Raw genomic sequence first — 21,668 nt, forward strand, 5'->3', positions numbered from 1 at the left:
TTAGAATATTTTAGGTTAAGAAATGAGGATCTACACAGTTTTTATACCACCGCAATTTTTTTTTGGAATCGTATAATAGTATGGTGTCGTTGTTGTCCGAAGACACATTGGTTTCCGGACAATCATTTTAGTGTAAATGAATGGATTTCTATGAAATTTAGGAAGAAGGTTCAATACCCCAAAAGAAAGGTAGGGATAAATTTGGGGATGATGGTAGTGTTGAGGTGCTGCACACATGTGCCAAATATTATAAGATTTTGTCACAGGGCTAACAGATCATCGACACAAAAGTGTAATCAAAAATCATCTTTTTACTTTGCGGTCAAAGGTCAAATTAAAGCAAAAGTTATATTGTAGGTATCTGTGGCATTCATTTATGATCTACAGGCCAATTCAATGAGAATTTTCTTGCATCTTCCAACTAAGTACTTTATTGGTGAAAATTTGTACAAAAGAAGCCAAAAGTAAATTGTATTTTGCAACTTGATCCATGTAATACCATTTTGGTTTGCCAAAGCATAATTTTCTCAATTTTTACAATTTTCTCTATTTTTGCATTTTTTACCTTATTTTTTGAAAAAACTAAAAAAGATACCAAAATTTTTTGTTTTCATAATTTTCACACCAACTTAGTGCTACATTTCCATATAATAGTGGGAGATATTATGGAAATAATTGTGCAAATCTTGATACAAGCATGAAATAGTTTGGTTAGAAAGACAGGTTCTTATTCCTCCTATAATCTGACAATTGCAAATACAAAAACCCGTAGATTGAAGGCCAGAACAGAACCATTTACAGTTACCTACACAGCTGAATTTTTTGACTCCGCATTTCAAAAGTCTTGACATGAGGAAAAGAAGTTCATTTTGGTTACCAACTGTCATTGATTTTTTTTCCGTCCAACCCGAGCGTTCATGACTTTGTACATGTATCCGTCGAATACTTGAATCAGGCTGAGCCCAAATATGTCCTCCTTGATATGCTTCTGAATTCATGAAAGAAAGGAAGAGCAGCTACACGAGGACCAAACGCATTTAATATATCACATACAGGAAGCAATCAAAAGTTTTTATTTCTTCCAAAACCTATCCACAATTTGTTCAACCTAATTTTGCAAGTGCTGCAATTCCTACAACATCTGTGTCTGTACTACCTAAAATTACTTTCTACGACAATTTTCATAATCATGCATGCCGAACATGGACAAACATTCGTGTATCTGCTTCTTCATGATTACAAGGGGATAGCAGGGAAGTATTCTTATTGAAATTGCAAGTAAAATTTAGAATGGAAATGGAAAAAGAGACAACTACCCGACCAAAGAGCAGACGTTACACCCGAAGACCAAATATGGGTCTTCAATGCGGCGAGAAACTCCCGCACCCGGAGGCGTCCTCCAACTGGCCCATAAACAAAAATTCTAAAGAAGCATTTCTGTCGGCAAGAAACTTGAAAATTTTCATTTCGTTGTCATCTTCACAGTGAAAACTACTCCAAACCCTTGGTGTTCCACCAGAACCAACACATTTCGTCTAGTACAAGAACCTGTCTTTGTCTTTTCACAGCCTTTAAATTATCCATTTAGTAAACCTCAAATACAATGTCTACTCTTGTAAACTTATCGATGCAAGATTTCATGTAAGGCAGTATAAAATCATTTGCATAATCATCAAATATTTTTGCCCAACTTGATGGCCTGGAATTAAGCATTGATGTCCAAACGACAAAGATAAATGCCTCAGAATTTGGATCAGCAAATCGCAGAATAAGTCAAGTAAACCAATTTGCAGCGATTTGATACCACTGTTTAAAGTGAAATCCTAAGACAAAGAAGGAGGAGCTGTTTGGTTGTTAACCTTGTGTAATTTGGGAAGCAGATACAATCGACCATGCAGGCTTGGCATTCTCTAGTTTTTAATAACCAATTGTATTCTAATCTATGTGACCGTCATCGTACATGGTTTGTAACGCAGTGATAGGGGGGTTCCAACTATATGTTCCACTTCAAATGTATTGATCGGCCAAAAAAAAAGGGGGGGGGGGGGTCCAACATCTGGAACCACTCCCCCTGGATCTGCCAATACTTTTGTAAACAATAACTTACATAATGTTTTGTCAGCTTGTTTTATTGGCTTATCAAATGTTTAATTTAAGTTATGATCTTGAGTTGTGATGAATAAATTAAGAAAAAAAACCATACTGCATCATTTTACAACATTGTTTGGAGTAAATCCTAGAGAATTTTACCGATAAATTATGGATGACTATCTTTCAAACATTCTGGTCCTATTTCTGATATGAGCATGCGCATTTACGAAATATTTTGCCTATTAGGAAATTTACGTTTACTTGTATGTGAAGAGACAGGCATGCGCAATTATGACACGGAGATGATACTTAGTTCGTGGCATGTCTCTAGAACGTGCAGTAATCGTTTGACTTCCTGTACATGTACATTCAATTATTTAAAGGAGACAGTTGTCATTTTTATCAATATAAGATTTTTAGAACACTAAAACAAACCCGCGAAATTCCTGGCATTTCCAGCTTTTAAGCTGTTGTACATTTGTAGGATGATTTATTGTAAAAGGTTTTATGTTTGGAGAAAAGGTATCAAAAGCCTTCTCTATTTTTGCCAAAATCCGTTATTTGTTTCCTATTCTGTTAAATTCCATTATTTCGAGTATTTGACACTAGACCACAATTACTCTTCCCCTTTGCTACAATGCATTTCTTTGTAAAAGTCAAATTGAATTAAAAAATTGCACCGCTTCAAACATGAAATAAATGTAACTGCTTATAGACCATTATTATTCTCATAAAATATGCTTTTAGGACAATCCATCAGTGCTTTTTCTTTTGTAGTAGCATGATACATTTACAATATTCAGTTTCATGGTCTTGTTTGTAAAAAGGCAGAAGGTACCAAAACGGATAGTCATATTCAGTATTAAAAAACACACTGACAACGTCATAGCAAAAAATTACTAAACGATCAAAAGACAAACAAATAGATAAAAAACACATCATCGAAAACTGGTTTAGGTTGCACAACAAGAACCCCACCAACATCTCGGGAGGACCTCGGGTCAAATCATATCAACGCTCCGTGGTACTGTGGTATACCACAAATTCATGTTATATACAACAACAAGCAATCTATAAAATTAGACCTCAAAGTGAAATAATTCATTTTCAGGTTTATTAATACACACATAATGAAATGAATCTGAAACATTCGGTGAAAATTGTATTGGTAAATCGTTTAAATAATTTTGAACTATGCAGAGTCTGAAGTGTCGCTTTCATATTCTTTGAATCATTCGTATACCCCATCCAACGATTGAAACTCTTTTCTCACTATGTTAACTACACAAGTCGGTAGGATTATTCTGTGTTGGTTGACCTTTCCTGATCCAACACACAAACTGACGATAAGCCATAAGCTTGCTTTGCCTGTGAGTAAGTACGTCTGGAGCGCTCCCTCTATGGCGCTTGAGAAAACTAATCAAGCTTGTTTCAAGAACAAAGGGGTTTAGACATACTAATCTACAATCTGTGTTTTCAGTGACACATTCACCCAATTTTATTTTTTTCATCAAATAGTGTAAATTCGTGGCAGCAGAAACATTCCGCCAGCAATGGCATGACTATACAGTTTGTACTAGCGAGGGTTATTTATAATATATGCTGTCTAGAATTTTCTTCAGTTTCAATTTGTTGGAGTTCTTCTTTGTTGTACTCCGGTTCTAATATGTACCCAAATTGCCCACACTCTTCAAAATTGGTCTCACTTTGGGAGCTGGATACACTATCAGAACTTTCACTCTCTGAACTAGACATTTTAGCTTAATAGTATAGATTTATTTAAAGGGCTTTATAATAATAATAATAATAATCTATTTTATTATGGTGTCACATATTGATTGACATACATATCATGCAACAATATTAAAATATACATGGAACAATCAATACCATATCATTTGGCCTATGAGACACATTGCACAAATATATATACATGTTCTTAAAAATCCAATGATACTTTATATATAAAACTGTTTTCTTCTTACAAAAACAACCACGTTCCTATCATAAGAAAACAAGAAATTGAGAAAAAAAGTTCATTGATTAAGTTAATTCGACGTCTTTTGATCTTGTATAAGAGGTCGGTCATCTAAAGACTATCAACCGTATCATATACGTTGACGTATCCGCATCTGCAGAAATACTTAAAAAACAGTATGTGATCCTGAGCTTTAATTTTATGTACTTTCAATAATGCAAACGGGCGACTGATTAATGGCTAATGCAGAAATTTACAAAACAATTAGGAAATATCGAATTTTTGTGGAACATGTAACCTGACTTTTAAAGATATATCGGATAGTTGGAACAGTTTACAGGCATAATAGGAGTGAATACGGTAAAATCGTTTGTTTGTGTATGAACTTGTGCTCACTTAGAACATACTCACCCCTTCTCGTCCAATGAAAAGTCAGTGTTTTGCCCTCTAATTTTCATAGTACATGGTTTTCCATGCACTATGAAATGCTATACATGAATGACTTTTCATTGTCAGTTTATTATGAAAGTGAACTCTTAAAAGCTACACTAACGAAGTGTACAATCCCCTAAGGCATTTTCCTTGGGAAAATAGCCTACTGATTAAAGATGAAAGATCAAGATTAAAATAAAAACATTTTGAATTTTGCAAAATTTCATGCATTTTCTCATGGTACACATAATAGGATACACAAACAAAATTGGTAAGGATAAATAAAATGATATTTATTTAATTTGTATACCTTACATTTGAGGGAATTATTTTTCTTTCCTTCAAAAAACACAATGCCAGACTGCTGATATATAAAACAAAGGGTTGTTTTCGGAGAAACGCAATACATTTATATTTATCAATAAAAAGTAAGCATTTAATGTTGAATGGTCTGAATTCAAATTTGCATACAGAGAGTTTTATATCTATAAAAAAAATCAAATTCCAAAAAGGGGATTTATATAGTATTGTGTTGCTTTTTAAAATAAAAAATTGTAAAGATATATGAGTATTAAAATTTACCTGAAGCAGAAATAAAACAATTTATCCTTCACAAATTATGTCCGTGCTATTTCATTTCATTCATTGAAATGATCATTAATTACCTATGTTTTATATTTAGTTCATTATAAAAGTGAACTCGTATTTAGGTTTGAATATTACAATGGGAAAGGATAGTTTTGTAAGGTCACTCAAAAGTGTGAATATGTTCTAAATTGGTCAGACAATACTTGGTCATGTTTTATGAAGATTTAAGCCCTCGGCTTCGCCTTGGGCTTAAATCTTCATAAAACATGACCAAGTATTGTCTAACCTATAAGTAGAGCATTTGCATTATTCACCTATCTATATACGTACACGGATCGACGTATACGTATCGGGCAGATTTGTATAAAATAATGTTTTAGTCCCGACCTCAATTTAAACTAAACAGATGTAAAATATGAACCAAATATTGATGATATATAGTTAAAACACTAAATACTCATTGCTTTTATCAGATCAAGAACATACACGCTTCGTATTTAAGAACTGTGTGTGCCAAGTGTATCTTTTTCATATACAAATTATTTTATATATGAAAGGATCAAATCGAACAAACCTTGTCTACGAACATTAACGGGTACATTATGAACTTAAAAGTGTGTTTATTGCCCGAGGCGGGTCAAGAGGGAGAATAAGGGGCCCTTATCTAGGATTTAATTAAAAATCATCATTAAATTTTGACAGAATATGGTCCCAGTCCCATTATCAAACTGCTTATAAACCCGTTAAATTAAGCGAGACTATCCCCATCTCCATCTCACTTTAAAAAAAAAAATCTGGACCATTGATGTAGATTTGATGAAAAAAACTGCTACACAAGTTATGTTTGTTGATTTACTACCACAGGGGCTGATCTAACAATTTTAAAAAGGGGGTGGGTGTTCCCAATCCAGGATAAAAAGGGGGTGTTCCAACTATATGTCCCCATTCAAATGCATTCATCGGCCAAAAAAAGGGGGGCTCCAACCCCCCTCTGCCAATGTAAATAAAAACAAAACATGAAATACATGTTGCCGATAAAAAGGGTTAGGGTTGCACAATTGCTTCGAACTGAGAGTATCAATCAAATCCAGCACACCTTTTCTTCACTGGAAACTGTATTAAGCATCAATTATGGTATATATATTGTTGTGTCCTGTTAAATTGTTATACGATGATGACTGATGTTCCCATATTTTGACTATTTTATTGATTGTGACTGTTTATTTAAGGTTCATCATAAGGAATTGAAAAATATGGCCGTGTTTACACCTCAAAAATTACTATGAGTACAGACAAACTGGTACATTCAGGAAAGTTTTAAGGCATGGCAGGAACTAGATATATAAAAGTTATATGAAGTCTACGTTTCAGAAAATGAAAAACTTACCTGCATTTTGATGTGCATTTTTTTCCAGTCTGCAGAAAATAGCAAAATAAACAAACACCCGAGTTTCATTTGATACGGTCCACTCAGTTACACAGTTTAAACCTGTTAAATCACCTATTGTTTACAGGTGTCTATTGTCCATCTATTGTCCATTTAAATCAATACTACTCACAACATTGATTATATGAGGGGAGCTTCTCAATCGTTTTCACTACTTAGTTAATTTTTGCACCTTCTGCAGGAACGAAAAAAAATGGATAGCAAAATCTAGAAAAGTTAATAAATTTCTGGAACATAAAATGCATTTAAAATTTATATATCTAGTTCCTGCCATCCCTTAAAACTGGTGCAGGTGTATAGGTTAGTCTGTACTCAGAGTAAAATTTGGGGTGTAAATACGTCCATTTTAGCCAAAAGGTTATGATGAACCTTAACGCATCATGTAAATGTAACGGGATTTGATGAGACTGTTATTAAAGTGAGAGGGTTAGCGCTATAGAACCAGGTTTAATCCACCATTTGAAAATGCCTGTACCAAGTCAGGAATATGACAGTTCTTGTCCATTCGTTTTTGATGCGTTTTGTTTTTTGATTTTTCCATGTGATTATGGACTTTCCAAATTGATTTTCCTCTGAGTTCAGTATTTTTGTGATTTTACTTTTTTTTTATATACTATTTACATCCATATGGTCAGTATAATACATCTTAAAATCGTAGATAAAGTACAGTAAACACACAAAATACATAATCATAGCTTTATTAGACATTTTTTAAGTTGTCTACATCTGTAAGGTGCACTCGTGCTAACGGTTTGTGATACGTACGGGGATACGTGTAAAATGGGCGCACGAGGATAGTTTCTAACTTTAGTCAAAAATTATCATTACTCAAGGATCTTTTCTTCAGGAAAAAAATTAATTGGAGAATATTTCTCAATTTGAATAATATTTTTGATATAAAGTCGGTTATTATAACTTCTTTGATATAAATTGATCAACTCAAACAATAAGACACAATAAACATTCAGAGCCTCACATATCTGATTTTAGAATGAGGGGTGTACTCGATTCATAAAACGTATCCCAAACGTTAAATGATCTTTAAGGTTCATCTTAAGGAATTTAGAAATATGGACGTTTTTACCCCTCAAAATTTCCTATGAGTACAGAGAAACTGGTACATCTAGGAAAGTTTTAAGGCATGGCAGGAACTAGATATATAAAAGTTATATGAAGTATACGTTTCAGAAAATTTTAAACTACCTGGATTTTGATGTCCGTATTTTTCCAGTCTGCAGAAGATAGCAAAATAAACAGACACCCCAGTTTCATTTGATACGGTCCACTCATTTACACTGTTTAAATCATCTATTGTCTGCAGATGTCAATTGTCCATCTATAATTGTCCATCTAAATCAACACTACTCACAACATGTATTATCGGAGGGGAGATTCTTAAACCTCTTTCTCGACTTAGTTTATTTTGGCACCTTCTGCAGGAACGGAAAAAAAACTGGAAAGCAAAATTTATATATCTAGTTCCTGCCATCCCTTAAAACTTTTGCAGCTGAATAGGTTTGTCTGTACTCAGAGTAAAATTTGTGGTGTAAATACGGCCATATTAGCCAAAAGGTTATGATGAACCTTAATTAAAACATTCACCTTTGTGAGTTAAAATATATTTTGATCAGAGAAATTCAGAAAATAAAAGCTATTTTTGTTTTTTTATAGACTTCTTTATAATTCATATTTATATGTTCCTGATTGTTTTAGGATCAACGTAGAATTGTATTTGTTATATTTTGGTTCCTTCTTCAATTTTCTTCTAGAATTGATGCCAGTATGGACTTCGTTTTGCAAGTCCTTGAAATGCTCCGAAACTTTTCATCGCCTGTTGATGAAGATTTGAATGAATTGTTTTCGATGATTTCCGCTCCACCAGAACTTTCTATGACAATATCTAGAAACTTATTATTTTGGGATGAACCCGCATCTCCAACCCGCAAGGGCAGAAATGTGTTTGGATAATTAATTATGCGAGGTCGCCAATTTTTTATCGGGACCAACTTGACTTAATTTATCCTTTCCTCATATACGTGTTATACGATACGTTGATACGGATACGCCAGCAAATACTTGATTAATGCAAATGCTCTAGTAGAACCAAATTGTTAATTGACAAATAGAGTGATACTCAGAACTTGTTTATTACCTGTTATGATAACATCGGAAATGAACAATATTCAAAGTTCCTTACATGTATATTAGAAGTCCATTTGATTTTTTTGTGTGTGTTTATTTATGTAATATTTTGATTTTTTTTTAACTAGATTATTAAAGGATTGTGTATGATATTCGTTTACCTGCCCTACATTGGCTCCTTTTTAAGTGCATGTAAAAGTAGTTGATAGCACCCCTTATTTTTTTTACTGAACACCACTATTACAAATATTGAAAGTGTATGTTTGATTGTTTCGAAGAGATTCCAATTAGTTTTTTTTTTTTTTTTTTTTTTTTTTAAAGAAGCATGGTCTTACTAATAAGCTCAGGATCACATAATATTTTTATATATATCTGCAGATGCGGATACGTCAACGTATACGATGCGGTTGATACGTTTGTAAATGACCGACCTCTATAAAAAAAATAGGTAGAAGTTAGTCTTTAAAATTTGATAAGCTTGTGTATTTATAACAATGGTGATTCCATCATTGAAATTTCAGGTTATCCAAACAAATCTCTGGGTATTCATGTTAGATTTTGAAGGCCTCGGGGTTGAAACCATACACTGATTGAAATAAAATAGCAACTCGTTGCACGATTTAATCACAAAGAATAAAAAAAATGTTCGTTCTTATTCAATTCCATTCTAGTAAGACAAAGTTGACCTTTAAATTTTCTGTCAACCTTTTTTATATTTTCGTTCAAATAGCTGAAAAATTAGTACGTGGGGAGAATTACATTATTTTGATAAGGACACTAATTCCTCAATATGTAAAAAAAAGAAAAAAAGAAAGAAGATCGCTTTGAACGAACCAATTATATAATAGCAATTGGAAATTACTATATATTTCAAAAATTCAAAGTCACCGATTTTCTTTCAAAATTTTTAATTCATTTACTCGTGTTTATAAGGAGATCATTATTCAATTAAATTAATTCAATATTTCTTTTTTCACAAAAAAATTTCAGCGTCAATAATATATTTAAACTGAGCTTATGGAAAATATTTTAAAAGATTCTCTCGTTTATCATTCATACAAAATGATGTTAACACCTAGAAAAGTGAACCGTGACGGCTTAAATTCACTGAGTAAAGATCAAAAGATACAAAATGATAATCTTTAAATCAACTTGAATTTAACCACGCATTCAACAGGTAGTCACTATGTGTCAAGGTACAATACACATAACCTTCGACCCGGCCACAAACTTTCCCGTCAAACGTCTAAATCTGTGTAACTCTTTGTCAAGCGTAAACCATTCATTGCTACATTAATATTCTACTTTATTGTAACCTAAACGACCAATAAACATTACATTACTATGTTTTAAAATGTGGTTGTAACTGTCCTACGTATAGTTAAAGTAAGACGATTTTAGCGGTTTATGGCGTAATATTTTAATGGTCAAAGTGAATATGGATTTGTTCTGCCTCTAACATAACCTGAGGCGCTGGAACAAGCTGACCCTTTTACATGTCTCCATGAAAATGAGATATGGAATTCACTACACCACGAAGATTAAAAAAAAAAATTCAAAGAGCAAAAACATTAAAATATGTTACAGAACAACAATTGTTAGAGTTCCTGGCTTGTTACAGATACGTGATTTTATGTAATATATTTGAATGACAATATGTATGTATCGCCATCAAATCATAAATTTCACTGACAATGACATTTGGATTAGATGATATTTCTTTTGATATTTTTTAATTTATTTTTTGTTGCTGTATGCACAGAGTGAGCATGTTCGCTTGACATGAAAACATCATTTCATTATTGCACGTGCATCCGTATTTTCATATATAGTACAGTTCATTTTAACTGTACATTTAGCGTGATTATTATACTAAAACTAAGGTTCTCTCTCTTTTTTTTAAAGTTAACCTGATAAAGGTTATTTGTAAATTTTCTGTCATGCCATATGAACTCGATTTTACATTATCTGTGTTCATTGATGTCTTACCAATATTTATTTTGAACAATGTTACTTCTTTTCTTATGTATTGAACAGGATTAGATTTGACCAATTTAACGTTGTATATCATAATTTAAAATGGAGGAATGTTTAGTAATTAGATATAGCTAGGAAGATGTGGTGTGAGTGCCAATGATACAACTCTCCATCCAAATAACAATTTAAAAAAAGTAAACCATTATAGGTCAATGTAGTACGGCCTTCAACACGGAGCCTTGGCTCACACCGAACAACAAGCTATAAAGGGCCCCAGAATTACTAGTGTAAAACCCTTCAAACGGGAAAACCAACGGTCTAATCTATATAAAAAAACGAGAAACGAAAAACACGTATAAATAACATAAACAAACGACAACTAATGTACATCAGATTCCTGACTTAGGACAGGTGCAAACATTTGCAGAGAGATTAAACGTTTTAATGGATCCAAAGCTTCTCCCTTTTTTTTGAAACAATAGCATACCATCACGGCATAGAAAAACACACGATAAAATATCAATTGGCAGGCTTAAACCAATCAAAAAACGTAAATCAAACACTATGAACGAATAAATTTGATCGGCGATATCTGAATGTAAATGCACAGTTAATAAAATATTAGGGACAAACATTCAAGGCCAAAAAACAAACCAACAAAGTCATTGCAATACACCACTACGAAATATTTAACACTTCGAAAATATTCACTTTAGAAAAAAACCGGTTTTAATAATACAGGTAAATCTTTGAAGTCTAAACAAATTGAGTAAGAAGACGTGAAAATTTGAAGATATTCCAAATAACCAAAGCTGGTATATAGACAAGATGTAAGTAATATCATTAATATATATTTCTTTGATAGAAACGTTTTAAACACACTGTATTCCACATACTAGGATATTTATATTATGCATATATTTATACACTTTATGGATGAACATTAGATAAAAGTAGAAAAATGGATATGGTGAATGACCTCTGACACAAATGTAGTAAATAATATAAATTTATATTGGGAAATTTTTAAAAATATCATAAAAACTTTTATTGTTTTTGATAACGAAATTATATTACACATCAGCCCTCTTTGAGTATATACCTGTTGATATATAACACTTATGTTTTAGCAGAAATCGAAAGAAATGAACATATTTAGTAATACCGAACGCAGATTTGTTTTTGGAATTCACTATAAGATTTAAGTATTTTTACTTGCAATTGTTTTTATTCCAGGTATCTATTTTGAATAATTTTCTATTTAAAAAAAATGTGGTTGTGACTGTCCTACGTATTGTTCAAGTAAGACGATATTAGCTGTTCTGTTAATAGCTTGATGTTCTAATTGTCAAAGTGAACGTAGATTTGTCGTGCCTCTAACATAACTGCAGTCGCTGGAACAAGCCCTTCTTACATGTCTCCATGAAAATGAGATGTGGAATTCACGAAACGACAACGATTAAAAAAAAAAAAAAAAATTAAAATATGTTACAGAACAACAATGATACATGATACTATGATATTATGAAATATATTTGGTGACAATATATGTATGTATCGTCATCAAATTGTAAATTACACTGACAATAACATTTGAATTTTTTTGTAGTGTTTTGTCTTATCAATATCATTTCAATATGTTTTTGTGTGCAAGATATTCTTTTAACTTAGATTATTTTGCTAATATGATATAGTTAGTTTTGTAGTATTAAGATATTCAACGTTTTCTTTTTATTAAGATTTCACCATATAAAGGTTATTTGAAAAATTTCTGTCATGCCATATGAACTCGATTTAACATTATGTGTAAGCATTGGTGTATTAAAAATCTTTTTTTTTAAGTATTGACCAGAATATAATTTATCCAATTCAACGTCGTATTATAATAGTTCACAGGAGGAATGTAAATTTAAGTAAGTAACATTAACTATTAAATATTTTTTAATGGAAACGTTATAAACAAGCTGTATTCAATATACTGATATATAACTCGACTTAACATCAACCCAACAATGTTAGATCTGTAAAATTTGCTTTCGCAATTTTTTGTTCTTCCCTCGTCGGGATTCGAACCCATGCTACTGAAATATCGTGACACCAAATAGCCTGCACTGTAGCCGTCCCGCTAGACCACACGGCCACCTGGGCTTCATAAAAATGAATCTTTCGGTGGCAGGGTGTTACCTTTCCACGTCAGTTTTAATCAAGCGTCTTACTACAGTACATGATATATAAGGCATGAAGATGTTATTCTTACAGATCAGCTAAATTATCTATCGTAAAGGATCCTACAAAATTACTCTAAATATCAGCACAACAAAGTAAAATCTGCAAATTTGCTGAAGCAATTTTTTGTTCTTCCCTCGCCGGGATTCGAACTCATGCTATTGGGATATCGTGACAACACCGCCTGCACTGTGTCCAGCGCTCTAGACCACTCGGCCACTTAGACTGAACTAAAAATTCAGCTTTCGGTGGCCTAGTGTTATTTTTCTTCGTCAGTAGAATCTAGAGTTGTAACACAGTACATGATATATAAGCCATGTTACAACTCTTGATTCTACTCCTTTTGATTAATTTCTATTTAATATCTTTAATATACATATTTCACTTGTTTATCACCGAGTGAATTAGTATACTCTCACTTACAAACACATGTACATGTATGTTAATTTCTTATCAGTCTCCTGTGGGTTAAGGTTGACAATTTACAGTTATTTGCTGTGCACTGTTAACTATTATCTATTGTTATTATTTATATGCTTTCGATTGGTAGATAGCTAGTGTATCTTACAGGTATTTTCTTTCATCAGATGAAATTCGTTCATATTTCACCACCACCGGGGTATAAGCACTTCGATAACTCTCTTTGTTTTACCTTCTCTGTCATGGTACATGTATTTGACAAAACGTATATATAAAAATACTGGTAATGACATGTATTGTAAATGCCAATGAGATAATTATCCAGCAGAGACCAAAAGACGAGGATGTTATAACAACTATAGGATAACATACGACCTTCAACAACGAGCAAAAGTAAATTTCAGCAATCAAATGCCCCACATGACAAATGGGAAGTAATTCAAAAAAGATAACTTACGACCTAATTTATGCTAAAAGCTATTAAAAAAAACACAAATATGGCAGACAGCAACCAATGAAAACCACTGAATTACAGGCTTTTAACTTCGGACAGGCATATAAAGAATACCCTACAAACTAATAAACCAAGCATGTTATCATAGACTGTAATATCAATCAGTACTCATCCAACAGATTCAGTATAAAGAACCATAAACAGTCTGAGTAAAACATACTTTTTGCAATGCAAAAACAAAAATAATATGTGAGGATGTAGGACCATAAGTGTTCATAACTTTATAGCAATACGTACATGTATTAAGTTATGTTATTTATTCAAAAACAAAATCAATATCAGGACCAATAGAGAATATTCAAAGATCTTACTACAGTGTAAAAATGATAACCTTAATGCCCGCGTCACACTGTCCCGATTTTTAAGCCGATGGCAACACGATTGTGGAAATTTTCAAAATCGGGACTGATCGTATCCAGATCGGGCTATTCTTAGTGCCATCTTTAACCATCTTTAACCATCGGCCACTTTTTCTAGCCTTCGGGGACAACTTCGGGAAGAGTTCGTATTGAGTTCGTATCACCATCCTCACCATCGTAATGTCACCGGGAATGCATCTTTGAACGTCGTATTGCATTCGTGTTTCAATCGTTTCCATCGGGCAGTTTTGACATTACGATGTCTACACGAATGAATCACGAAGTTACCCGAAGGTGTTACGAGGGCAACACCACTTCGTGAAGACCTCGTAATCCCGTCGTGTTGCCATGGCATAAAAGTACGTAGGCTACAAGATGGAACTATGACGACAATAACACCAGCTAAAAATGTAAGTTAATTTTCGCGCTAAAATGCATTTAAAGTGCAATGCGCGATATGCACTGGTCAGTCTAATACGACAGTTAAGAAAGACGTTCACAAAACATGTCGCTCATATCATATGATTCTATGAGAACAAGAAAAGCGAAAGCGTTGTTTCTATTAATTCAAATGGAACAAGAAGAGCAGCTATTACAGGCTCAGGATTTACTTTTACAAGTAAAATATTATTTTTTGTCAATTTTTCCTATCAAGTAACATAATATAAATCATGAACGCGCCTCTTACTACGGGGCGCCGAATGGGACTCTTGTGGTTTTGTACTCAAAATTCAATTTTGTACGGACAAAGGTGACTTTTGTTCAACAAAAATGAGTTCAGTTTAACAAAATTTGTATCATACTACAAATTTAAAATTTTGTCATACAAAATTATCTATCAGCGGACAAAAGTCACTTTTGTCATGACAAAATTCATTTTTGTTACACAGACTTGACTTTTGTTACCTAATTTGAAAATTGGGCAACAAAAGTCAATTTTGTATTCAAATTAGTTTCGTTTGGTTTCTGTGAACTAATTTGCATACAAAATCGACTTTTGTTACACAAAATTGACTTTTGTGAGACAAAATTGACAAAATTGACTCAAGTCTCAACAAAATTGACAAAATTGACTTTTGTGAGACAAAATTGACAAACTTAACTTTTGTGAGACAAAATTGACCAATGTGATCAACAAAATTGACAAAATTGACTTTTGTGAGACAAAATTGACTTAAGTCTCAATAAAATTGACAAAATTAAATTTTGTCTCAACAAAATTGACAAAATTGACTTTTGTCTCAACAAAATTGACAAAATTGAATTTTGTCTCAACAAAATTGATTTTTGTCTCACGAAAGTCAATTTTGTCTCACGAAAGTCAATTTTGTCTCATTTGTCGTTACAAAATTGAATTTTGTCGTCACAAAAATGAATTTTGTCGTCACAAAATTGACTTTTGTCTCAACAAAATTGACAAAATTGACAAAATTGACTTTTGTCTCAACAAAATAAACAAAATTGACTTTTGTCTCAACAAAATTGACAAAATTGATTTTTGTCTCAACAAAATTGACAAAATTGACTTTTGTCTCAACAAAATTAACAAAATTGACTTTTGTCTCAACAAAATTGAATTTTGTCTCATAATAGTCAATTTTGTCTCACAAAAGTTAATTTTGTCCACAAAAGTTAATTTTGTCCACAAAAGTCAATTTTGTCTCACAAAAGTCAATTTTGCCTCACACAATTGACTTTTGTGATTTAATTTCCATATCAGGTAACAAAAGTCAATTTTGTATGCAAATATGTTTATATTTGCATACCTTTTAGACAAAATTGACTTTTGTCATGACAAATATGAATTTTGTCTACAAAAATGAATTTTGTCATGACAAAAATGAATTTTGTCATGACAAAAATGAATTTTGTCTACACAAATGAATTTTGTCATCACAAAATTGAAGTTCTCACAAAACAAGTCTGTATCACATAGTTTTGTAAGACAAAAATGATTTTGTTATGACAGAATTGAATTTTGTACAAAACCACAAGAGTCCCATTCGGCGCCCTGTACTTACATCAACACTGCAGGTACACGTATATAGGGAAACCAACTTTTTCTTCATTATTCTGATTTTTATGTATCGTCTGAGTTGTTGTCACGCGAATGTTTACTCAATAACCATTTTGTATTCTATATGTCATATTTTGCCGCATTTGTTGCTTTCCCCACATCCTTCCTTTTTTCTATATTATTATGATATTCTCTTGGAAAGAGCTCTTTTTGAATAAAAGGGATCAACGAACCCATTACCTTACCTGTAACAGCTGTGTAAGATAGATCAGTAAACATGGGCATAATTATGGGTGATTATTCAGACTAGTGCACACATTTTACAGTTCAAACAAGGCAATCACATCAGTACAGAGATAACAACAATAACTATTTACAATATAATTATACAAAACAAGGAGAGAGGTTTCAAAAGTCTCTATATAGCTAGCCAGGAGGACAAACACAAGTATTAATATGTTTTATAAAAACAATGTACCCATATTCATATAATATAACTTATATATGGTTCCTATATTTATAAATTGAAATTGTGACCCGTCATGACCTTTCCAGGCTTATGGAGGTAGAACGTCATTGTTAGAAAAATTATAAACATGATAAATATCGAGATTCAATGAAATACGTATTTGTGAAGAAGAGATAAACATTTTCCTTGGCTTCTTTTTTGCGGACGCCGACCTATACATTATATATAAGTTTTGAAGAAGTTTTACTTTATCGTTTGAAGTGTAAAATATTTGAATCTACATTTTTTAATTTGATACACGCACAAAAAAATCAAAGTTCTCTGCTCTTTAGATTTTATTTCATAAACGGAGACTGAAATATATCCATAGCAAATGCACCATAGCAAATGCATATATGAGAACACCTACTTATAGACTGTTAAGCGTCCCAACTATGTATAGAGACATGCATACTAAATCTTAAATAAAATGAAAGAACTCGTAAAGCTTACTTTGACAAAGTTTTAACTAACTTCATTTCAACAAGTTTAAATTACATATTCTGACATAGAGCCACAAAAAAAAAAATGCTCTGCTCTATAGATTTTTTTTCATAAATGGAGTCTGAAATATATCTATAATAAATGCACCGTAAATGAGAACACCAAGACTTTGAAACTGATTCGCGTCGCATACTATGTATGATAAATAAAATTAAAAGACAAATTTAAAAAAAAAAGGAATTCTTTAAGCTTACTTTGACAAATTTTAAACTAACTTCATTTCAACAAGTTTAAATTACATGTTCTTAAATAGAGCTAAGAATTGTTTTATAAATAAGGGCCTTCAATTAACAAAAGTCGTCATAGAACAGTCTCATTTTCATACAGGTATTCGAAATTACTCGTTTCATTGCTATTACAACACATATGTCATAATAACAGTGTATGTATAGGAGCCAGGGACAAAAAGGGTACACAACTATGCCCCCTCCCATTTTAAGACAAACAATTAAACTAAAAAATGAAAATGAAAGAGAACAATCACTAAATTTTAGATTAATTCACTACATAGAAAATAAGTTTTTTTCTTGTCACTTTTAGAAGTTTGCCACCCCCTTTTTCTCACACAAACTTTTTTCAACCTTATCCATTCTTATAAATGGCCCATTTCTTTACGAAGGTATACATAGACAGACGTGCCGCCGGAATCATCTAAGCTACAGCGGAGGGGGCAATAATTTTAACGCGTGTCGGACGTACGTATTCATGGGAAAATTTACAACTTCGAGTTTTCCGCAATTTAACTTTTTTTTGCCTCAAATAAATGCTATGAATCTTATACACAATGCTAACTTCCACCAAAATGCGATCAAGTTTAAATTTGGCTGGCATCACTTTTTGCCGTTCATGCCTATTTATAAATGGAAAATATGTTAAATTTGTTGTCTACGCGCTCTAACTTTATATGCCTTAACCAAATGTTATGAAAGTTCCATACAATGCTTATTACCACTTCAACAATGATCGAACCCCATACCACATAGCAAATCATATAAAGCCCTGATGTCATTATAAGAAAAAAAGAGGACTGTTTCAAATGCCATCATGAGCACCAGTGAACCAAAATGTACAAATGATACATATGCGGATAATTAGCATGTTCCAGAGAGGTATACAGCCAGTAAAACATAAATTAAAGCTGGGACTCCGGGAATTTATTCGCAGAGGAGTATTTTCACCTAATTTTTTATCTTCATTATACACAAAATTTCTGTAGCCTGTTGTATTGTCGTTTAATTGCTATTTTAAGAGGGAAATGATAAATTTACTTGAAATTGTTTTTTTTTAGTGCAAATCTTTTTTATTGTTACTACATGTACCAAAAAGTTTTCTTGTGAATTTTTAACTTATAGTGTCTTTGTTAAAACAGAACCAACATGGAAAGATCATGTTTTCAGTGTTTACTTAAAAGGTAATATTTTGACACTAGATTTCCCACTGACAGCAATGAAAAAATCGGAAAACCCTGGGTAAAATTGATATACAGGAACATTGCAAAACATTGTCACCAGTTCCAAAGACGGTTTCGGGTTAAAGAAATAACAGAAATAAATTAAAAAATAATCATCTAAAAAAAAAATGATTTTTTTTTATTACAATCAAATATAGTATGTCAAAACTATGTAAGCATCCTCTACAATGAAAGAAAATTTGTCTTTCTGGACACAATGCGAAATGCTTAATTTCTTACAGCATAAAAACTCTCAATGTGTTCCATGTGTGGATAAAAAAAACGCTACGATCTCCATTCTTCGCCTGCCTATTCTTTAATTTTACGCCTGACAATAATTCTCATTCACTACACCTAAAAGTTGACAACATTTTCTTTGTGATAAATAAATGAGGATAGTGCACATTCTGTATGTGTCTGTCCCAAGTCAGGAGCCTGCAATTTGGTGGTTGTCGTTTTTTTGCTGTATTATATCAAATTTGTGTTCTCGTCTGAATTGTTTTACATTTGTCATTTCGGGGCCTTTTATAGCCGACTATCTGATATGGGTTTTACTCATTGATGAAGGCCGTACGGTGACATATAATTGTAAATTTCTGAGTCATTTTAGTCTCTTGTGGAGCGTTGTCTCATTGACAATCATACCACATGGTCTTATTTTTATATTATGAAAGATTCTCAAGTCATGAAAAGAAAAAGAAAAAAAAACACAATCGAGTAAGGATTGAAGTGACACTCGATATCTCTCTCTCCCGGAGTAAAAATGATAACATGAATATTGTATGACACAATGTCGGCACATATCCTTCGAAAAGTGTTATAATGTTTGTCTGTTCATAATTGTATTATTAATTTACGGTATATTTTATCAGATCAATTGATCAGATTAAGACAATATTTGTTGTGTTTGGATTGCAACTGCAATAAAAGGATTATCTTTCTTGATTTGCGAGTTTTGAATTCTGAATTATGAGTGATCCTTCTCGGCTTTCGTACTTTAGTACTAAGTTTATTCAAAATATGTTAACATTGACAGTATTTAAAATTACGGTCTCTATATTAACAACTATCGTTAAAGAAACCCATCATGCACTGTAAAATCCCGTTTCTTATAATATTCTTATAATATATTCTACAGCCAAATTAAACAAGTATGTGAAGTTAGCAGCCGGTTCGTTATTCGATATTCAATATCCATCGGCTGCTAACAGTCGGTTGGATATTCAAAATTTTGTTGAAAATCATTGATAACATTAAAAATATGATTTTTATAGTTGAAAGGACTGGTAAGATACGTAGGAAATCGTAAAACGGCCTCTTCAAGCTGATGTAAATTCTCGTTGTCCTCGAATATAAACCCTTTTCTAAGTTGCATATTTGTCTTTAAGTAAAATAGATTGTTGTCAGTAAATAAACTTCAAAGATCTACTTTTATACATGATATTTCTTAAAACAAAAAGAAAAAATGCTAACTCTAGAAAACATTAAGAAATATAAATAGAAATATTTATGGAAAGCCCAAAAAAGAAATATATAGTGAAAACCTACCTGATACCGCTTAAATGAGGGTGAGACCCACTGGTCATTCAATGTCCATACAATTCATTCAAATCATAGACTCTGTATATATGAAGGTTGTATTAGAAGAATATCCCAGAATATTGTCATATTCGATATATATGGAGGGCTTATATTGTCACTTTTCAGCTAGAAATTATCAAAATTTTAGGACAAAGGGCACAGGACAATGGTGATAGTCCCCTGAGCTCTCAATCTGCCTAATATTAAACAGACATTTAGTCAACAGGTAGATACAAACGTGACTAAAAGAAATTTGGGTACACTTCCTGTCTTTCATGTTTACGGAGCGCCCAAAGTGCCAGTTGAATATTCAAAATATATAGTGACAACCTACCTAAGAACGCTTAAATGAGGGTGAGACCCCACTGGTCATTCAATGTCCATAAAACTTAATCAAATCATAGACTTTGTATATATAAAGGTTGTATTAGAAGGATATCCCAGAATTTTGTTATATTCGATATCTATGGAGGACTTATATTGTCACTTTTCGGCTAGAAATTATCAAAATTTTAGGACAAGGGCACATTACAATTGTGATAGTCCCCTGAGCTCTCAATCTGCCTAATATTAAGCAGACATTTAGTCAACAGGTAGATACAAGCGTGACGAAAAGAAATTTGGGTACACGTCCTGTCTTTCATGTTTACGGAGCTAAATATTTTTAATATCCAACTGGCACTTTGGTCGCTCCGTAAACATGGAAGACAGGAAGTGTACCCAAATTCATTTTAGTCACGATGGTATCTACCTATTGACTTAATATCTGCATAATATTAGAAAGATTGAGAGATCAGGGGACTCTCACCATTACCCTGTGCCCTTTGTCCTAACATTTTGACATTTTTTAGCTGAAAAGTTACAATCTAAACCCTCCGTAGATATTGAAGATGACGTTATTCTGGAAAATCCTTCTATAACAACCTTTATATGTACAGAGTCAATGATTTGGTTGAATATTTGGACATAGAAAGACCAGTGGGGTCTCAACATCATTTATGCAGTCTCGAGGAGGTTTTCGCAATATATTTTAAATATCCAACTGGCACTTTGGGCGCTCCGTAGACATGGAAGTCAGGAAGTGTACCCAAATTCATTTTAGTCACGTTTGTACCTACCTATTGACTTAATATCTGCATTATATTAGAAAGATCGAGAGATAAAGGGGCTCTCACCATTACCCTGTGCCTTTTTGTCCTAACATTTTGACATTTTTAGCTGAAAAGTGACAATCTTAACCCTCCGTAGATATTGAGGATGACGTTATTCTGGAAAATCCTTCTATAACAACCTTTATATGTACAGAGTCAATGATTTGGTTGAATTTCATGGACATAGAAAGACCAGTAGGGTCTCAACCTCATTTAAGCGGTCTCGGGTAGGTTTTCGCTATATATTTTGAATATCCAACTGGCACTTTGGGCGCTCCGTAAA

The sequence above is a fragment of the Mytilus trossulus genome, chromosome 11 (assembly GCF_036588685.1).
Source record: "Mytilus trossulus isolate FHL-02 chromosome 11, PNRI_Mtr1.1.1.hap1, whole genome shotgun sequence".
Lineage (NCBI taxonomy): Eukaryota > Metazoa > Mollusca > Bivalvia > Mytilida > Mytilidae > Mytilus > Mytilus trossulus.